Source organism: Cavia porcellus, unplaced genomic scaffold (genome assembly GCF_034190915.1).
Source record: "Cavia porcellus strain 051 isolate PalLab524CR breed Dunkin Hartley unplaced genomic scaffold, mCavPor4.1 scaffold_25, whole genome shotgun sequence".
NCBI lineage: Eukaryota > Metazoa > Chordata > Mammalia > Rodentia > Caviidae > Cavia > Cavia porcellus.
This window is the reverse complement of record NW_026947508.1, coordinates 224,969-230,968: the sequence shown is the minus strand read 5'-3', so window position 1 is coordinate 230,968 and position 6,000 is coordinate 224,969. Positions and strand designations below refer to the sequence as shown.

General features: G+C 49.0%; 1 protein-coding gene across 8 annotated transcripts in view; it reads left to right on the top strand.

Annotated features, from left to right (window-relative positions):
- The first annotated feature begins 246 nt into the window (after positions 1–246).
- Positions 247–6,000, top strand: part of CUNH1orf159 (chromosome unknown C1orf159 homolog) — a 26,017-nt gene continuing 20,263 nt past the window's right edge. For 2 of the 8 annotated variants that reach the window (XM_063235247.1, XM_063235246.1), the window contains exon 1: positions 253–1,091. The gene's annotated coding sequence lies outside the window, so the exon portion shown is untranslated. Of the gene's footprint in view, positions 1,092–6,000 lie in introns of all 8 variants that reach the window. The other 6 variants (XM_004999685.4, XM_004999684.4, XM_063235249.1 and 3 more) reach the window with 6 other exon arrangements.

Genomic DNA, 6,000 nt, shown 5'->3' with positions numbered 1-6,000 from the left:
TAGTGCCGGGCAAGGCGGGTGTCCACTGGGGCTGCAAAGGTTTTCTTCTCTAGGTACCCCAGAGGCAGAAAACACACAAATAGAAATCCCACCTATCTGGTCTTCCCCACTGGGACAAACACAGTCCAGGATGCCACGTAGACCCTGGCAGGTGGGGCTGGAGTCTCCCCATCCCGAATCCTCTGAGCTCCTAAAGCTTGGTGTAGAGTCCAAGCAAGAGTGGCTGAAGACTGCTCTGAGATTCCTGACCGGTCAGACCGGCTCCACCGGTTCAGAACTGAGGTCACGGCCCTTGTCCTTCAGCTACTCCTGCTGCCGGCCGTGCGGCCCGGTGGTCAGGTGTTCCGCCCTTCCTGGGTTAGGAGGAGGTCGCCGAACTCACCCGCCGGGACTTCAGGCTTGAAGCAGCTCCTTGCCAAGGTGGAGCTTCTCTGCTCCCCCTCGGTGACCCGATCCTTCCCAGGGCTGCCCGGACCCCCCCGCGCGCTATAACTGGCGAGTGAGGAGGGCCACCGCCACCGAAGACCGGAGGCCCAGGCCGCAAGTCTCCATTCCGCCCAGAGCCAGTGAGGTCCCCGGGGATGTCTGGACCAGATTCGTGTTTTTAACTTTCGAAGGAGCATCTGCTCCGCTGAGGGCGCGAAACTTGGAGACGTCTCGGATTGGGGAAAGGAGCCCCACCTTCGTCCCTTGCCCTGTGAACCTTGACCGAGTCTCACATCTTGTACCTCACACGAAGCCAGCATTGCACCAGGCTCCGTGCCCACCAGCAGAGGCTGTACGCTCCTAGCAACGCTCAAAACGGCTGCCGCGCACGGTATCCTGGGGAATGTAGTCCTCATTCTTTTTCAACCGGGACCAAGTCGCCCCAGACTACAACTTCCAGGGTGTTCCATGCGAGCCTGATTTAGTCTCGCGAGAATTGGGTTCTGGGGGCGGGCTCCCGTGAGGGCTGTGGAGAGTTGTAGTTTCTGGCCCGAAGCCACCCTGGCCGGCGCAGGAAGAGGGCGGAGCAGAGACTACAAATCCCAGAGGGTGCAGCGCGGCAGCCAGCAGGGCAGGGACTAAGAAAGAGGAACCGGCCGGCGCGGGTGAGTGAGCAGCGGGGCCGGGTGGGGCCCTGCCGGGTGGAGCGGAGCAGGGCGGGGGCGGCAGACCGGATTTAGGCTGTTGGGTGGGGTTACCCGGGGTCGCAGGTCTGCCTGGGCCCTTTTTTCCTGTTCTAGCCCGGGATGCGCCGCGGCGGGCAGGGTGAGAAGTGCAGTGCTGGTGCCGCGTTGCTGGAGAAAGGGACAGGGAATGGAGGGACAGAGGGACTGCACGGCGAAGTGCTCCAAGTGTGGGGTTTTCTTTGGTTCGTGCGTGCCGCGAAGTGGTGCGGCCAGAGTATGATGTTCCTCAGCACCAGAGTGGGTATTCGGTGTGCAGTTTAAACGCGTGGTGTGGACACTTTTCTTACCGCGATTTGGCAAATGAAAAGAACCATTAAAATCTTTGACAATTCTTAACTCCCTAGTCCTATGAAATTTGATGGTGTTAAAGTTATGCCTCTCTCCCATTTTTCCTGTTTTATTGTAGTCTACATAGAAAGCTAAACCGAGGGCTCCTTTCTCCAAGGTTTGTTTTTGCGCTACTAGTTATAAAATCCAGGTTATCATGCATTATAAGCACCCACTTTACCACGGAACTGCACTCTGAGTTCTAGTTCCTTCTCTACTGCGTTAATCCGCAAACATTGCTGTTGGTCAAGACTGTAGAGGGAGTTTAATAATCTACCTGATCATTCTGGTTCCTGCTCCCAGTTAGGAGCCACTGAGCAGTATGTTGTGTTCAACCAAGGTCATTAATGGCCACTGTGGATAGAAGGATAGAAGGAAATAAAACTTGATTTTGCAATTTCTTTTGCTGACATACGTATCTTGCTGCCAATATATCCCAGTAGCAGATGGAACAAGCAGATGTGGTGTTACCCAAGTTACCTGAGCTGTTTGGTCTACAGGCAGTGTCCCAGGAACCCAAGACAGCTGCCTGCGCTTCCATTCATTACTCTGGTTCTCCAGGTTAACTCTGGTTTGCCAGGTAACTCACTTAAAGAAAACCTCTGGTTACCATGGCACTGAAGATTCCCCATCCTGGAGGTGGAGTGAGCTGGGTAGGCACCCAGTGGTCTGGTCCCACTTGGGTAGCACTGAGAGCCCAGATTTATCTTGGCATCTGCCATGCATCTCTACAGGCTGGAATATTATCTTTACATGTTGTTAGGTTTCAGCAAAAGATGAGGTTTTAGATTGAGAGGCCTGGGTTCATAAGACCTGGGCAGTTCTTTTTATCTTGGCTCCTTTGCTTGCTGTGAAGATGACAGCACTGCCTAGGGGGAACAGTGGAGCCTCAGCCTACCTGTGCTGTGCCCACCAACGCTCACCAAAGCTGGCCACCAACTGCTACCTCTCCTTTCCTACAGTTGCATGGCAGCTGCAGTTACTGTTAGTGTCATGTGGGTGGTTGCAGTGGCAGGGTTGTCTTGCCAGCACTCAACCCTGAAATGTGGGATTTAAGAGGCAAGAGAGACTAAGTGGGAAACAGGAAGATTTTATTTTTAGACATACATTGGCTCAGCTGGTAAATCCAAAATGACTGAGTAGAGGATGCAGGACAGGGCCCAGCTTTTATACATTTGGTCAAGGGGGTTGGCCTTTGGCATGGGACTTGTGGATGAGGAGGAGAACTAAATCATTTTGACAAGCTGTGACACTTGTATTTTCTGCTGAGACGTAACAGGATGTTATAGGAATGGGAGGTTATAAAATTTCACTCACAGAAACAGAAGTTACCCTCTTTGATACTTTATATAAATGAGTTTTAATAGCATCGCCATCATTATCATTTACCTTGTTATGTGAGGTGGGCTCCTATTGGGTCATGTTAATCTTCAAGCTTCTGCCATGTGTGGACTGGTCAGCTTCTGGACTGACTCAAGCAGGGCTGTTGTTTCCATTAGTGTCCTGATCTTGTCACAGGATCAGCTGGTTGGGTGGCCTGCCTGTCTTGGGCCATTGGTTTCAGCTGACTGTGGTGAGTTTCAGGCACAGTTCCTGTAATTTTAATGGCCATGAGGGTAAACAGTATTATAGTATGAGGCCCATCCCTATGACCCAACCCCAGAGTTGCTGGATTTCATTTTTTTTTTTTTTTGAGAGGGTACCGGGGATTGAACTCATGACCTTGTGCTTACAAGGCAGGCACTTAGGCCGCTGAGCTAAATTTCCGGCCTGGATTTCATTTTTTTTTTTTTTTTTTTTTTTGTGGTACTGGGGATCGAACTCACGACCTTGCACTTGCCATGTAGGTGCTTGTGCCACTGAGCTAAATCCCCAGCCCCATGGATTTCATTTTTTTAACCTAAACAAAGTTCCCAGGTTTGAATGAGTATATTGAGTCTGTCAGGCTTGTGGGAACTTGCTCTTGCACACAGTTATGGATATCTTACACAGTTGTTCTAAAGGTCAATTTTCCTAGTTTTTACAATGTTCTAAATTTTACCTGTGGTTGGGAGTGGCTGGCCATGCAAGACTCTATAAACGAAATTTCCAGTTTGTTTGGTGGGGAAGCACTGGACACAGAGGAGGGGTGCCCTCACACAACATTTTTTCAGCAGTTGAGTGTCTGATTCATGTGCTCTACTTTTCCAGAGCTCTGAGGCTGGTAGGCTGTATGCAGTTGTTATTTTATTTTTAACGTCTGTGTGAATTCCTGAACTGTCTCAGCCAAATCCTGGCCCACTGTCCAACCCTAAAATTAGGGCAGTCTGAACATTGAAATAATGTCATTTAACAAAACTATGTCATTTCTCATGTCTTTTCCATCTCGGTGGGGAAGGCTTCTATCCATACTGAGAAGGTGTAGACAAACACATATATCGATAGCCTCCCGTGGATGTAATTCAGAGAAGTCTACAAGCAAGTTTTCTCAGGAGGTGGCACCTGTTTCTTGAATACCTATGGGCCAAGTGGGCTCTTGTCTCAGGTTGTTTTGAATATAGGTTAGGCATTGTTTACAATCAGCTTGGGCGATGGCTGTGGCACATAAAAATGACGTTCCAGTAATATCTCCAGCGTCATTAATGACATGTACATCCCTTTGTGGTATTTTCTCAAACCTAGGGGCCGTATTACAGGGATGGCCAGTCTCCTGTCAAAAGATGTCCACCACCCTCACTTGATATAATTTCCAGATCTTTTGGCGAACCATTCCTTTTCATTTGGAGAGTAATTTGGGGTCTCCAGGAGAGGATGCTCCAGGAAGGTGGGGGCATAGCTAGGGTCCCCCCTTGTGAGGCTGTCATAGCAGCTCACTTTACTTTTGGTTTTCTCTGGCTTCCTGTTCTCTGGTGCCCTCTACAGTGTACAGTGACCACTTTTCTTGGAGCCCATATATCCTCTAGGAGCTGTAAAGTCTCTTCTTTGGATTTTATCTATTTTCACCCAGCCCGTAGGAGCTCTCTTACTGTATTTGGAGTCAGTATAGATGTTGGCCATTTTGTCCTTTTGCCAGCAAAAGAACCCTTGTGAAGATTATTAGCTCTGCCTTCTGGGCTGGGGCTGGCCGTCTACCACAGTCAAGTAACCACTGCATATTCTTTTCACGAACTCCTTTTAGCATAACCATACAGTCCCAAAGGGGGACTTCCAGTTTGATTGGGAGCAGAGTGACCAGATTTTTATTGTTTCTAGAGTTAAGTGGGGATTTTTGCATAAGAGCCCCTGATACTGAGTTATTTTTGGACTTGACAACCAATGGTGTCCTCTCTAGTCCATTAAGATTATAGCTGGCTGTGGTACCCAAATGATCAGTCAGTGTCTCAAAGGCAGCTTATTACTGGGCTGATGTATAGCTCAGTGACACAGGTGCCTGCCTGGCAAGCATAAAGGCCTGAGTTCGATTCCTGGCACCAAAAAATGTCAGGTTATTAGCCTCCCACATCAGCAAGGTGGTGACAGCAAGTGCCCTAAAGCATTGAGGCCATCCCTGTGCTGTACAGGGTCTGTTTTGACAAATATACCATTGGGTGATATTAGGATCCCACAATCTAGATCAAGACTCCTATGACATTTTTGTTTGTTTATGGACATGTAGGAAGGAAGGCTTGGTTATGTCTGGTAGTCCTAAGGCTGGGGCCCGAGTCAGGGCCTCTCTGATTTGTTTAAATGTTTTCTTCTGATCAGCTTTCCAGAGGAGGAGTTCCTTTTCTTCCTTCTTTGGTGGCTTATCTGAATACAGTTTCCTCTTTCTTTTTCTTTTCCTTCTTTTTTTGTGGGGGAGGGCTTTGGTCTGTGTCAGTCTCTTCTGTTGTGTGACCACCTCTGCTTGTAGCTGTAGCCTGTGTCTCACTGGCGTTTAGCTGTCAGTACTCTGGTCCCTGTTCAGCTTTCTCATGAGTAAATTTAGCTTTTGTATGCTGCAGGGTGTGACTTAGGCTTTTTTGTTGTTGTTGTTGTTGTTGTGCTGCGAATCAAACTCATGACCTTGCACTTACCAGGCGGGCGCTTATGCCACTGAGCTAAATCCCCAGCCCCCGTTGTTGTTTGTATCTGGTTTATTCAACTGTAAGCCTCCGTGGCTTACAATTACGGTTTCTCCAGTAACTGCAGAGCCCTCTGTTTTTTTGAGTAGTCTCAGTTTCAGCCTTCTTGTACGAGGCCAGTTTTGCTTCTGTTTAATGCTTGCATTGGTTCTCATCTGGCATTTGTTTCTGAAAGTGTTTAGCCTTCTCTTGCGCTTGTCGCTTTTGTGCTTGTCCCTTCCATCCATGTATACAGAGCCTGCAGTAGCTCATCCCTAGCTCTGCCTTGCTGGTGCTCAGTTGTCTTCAGCCACAGCTGTGCCATGTGGAGCTCTTTCTCTAGTGTAGAGCCTGTTGTGCTTGGTCCTCTTCACATTTGGGTCTTGGCTTGCATCTCTGCCTCTGAACTGTACTGCAGTTGTTTCAGCTCTTCCGAGACA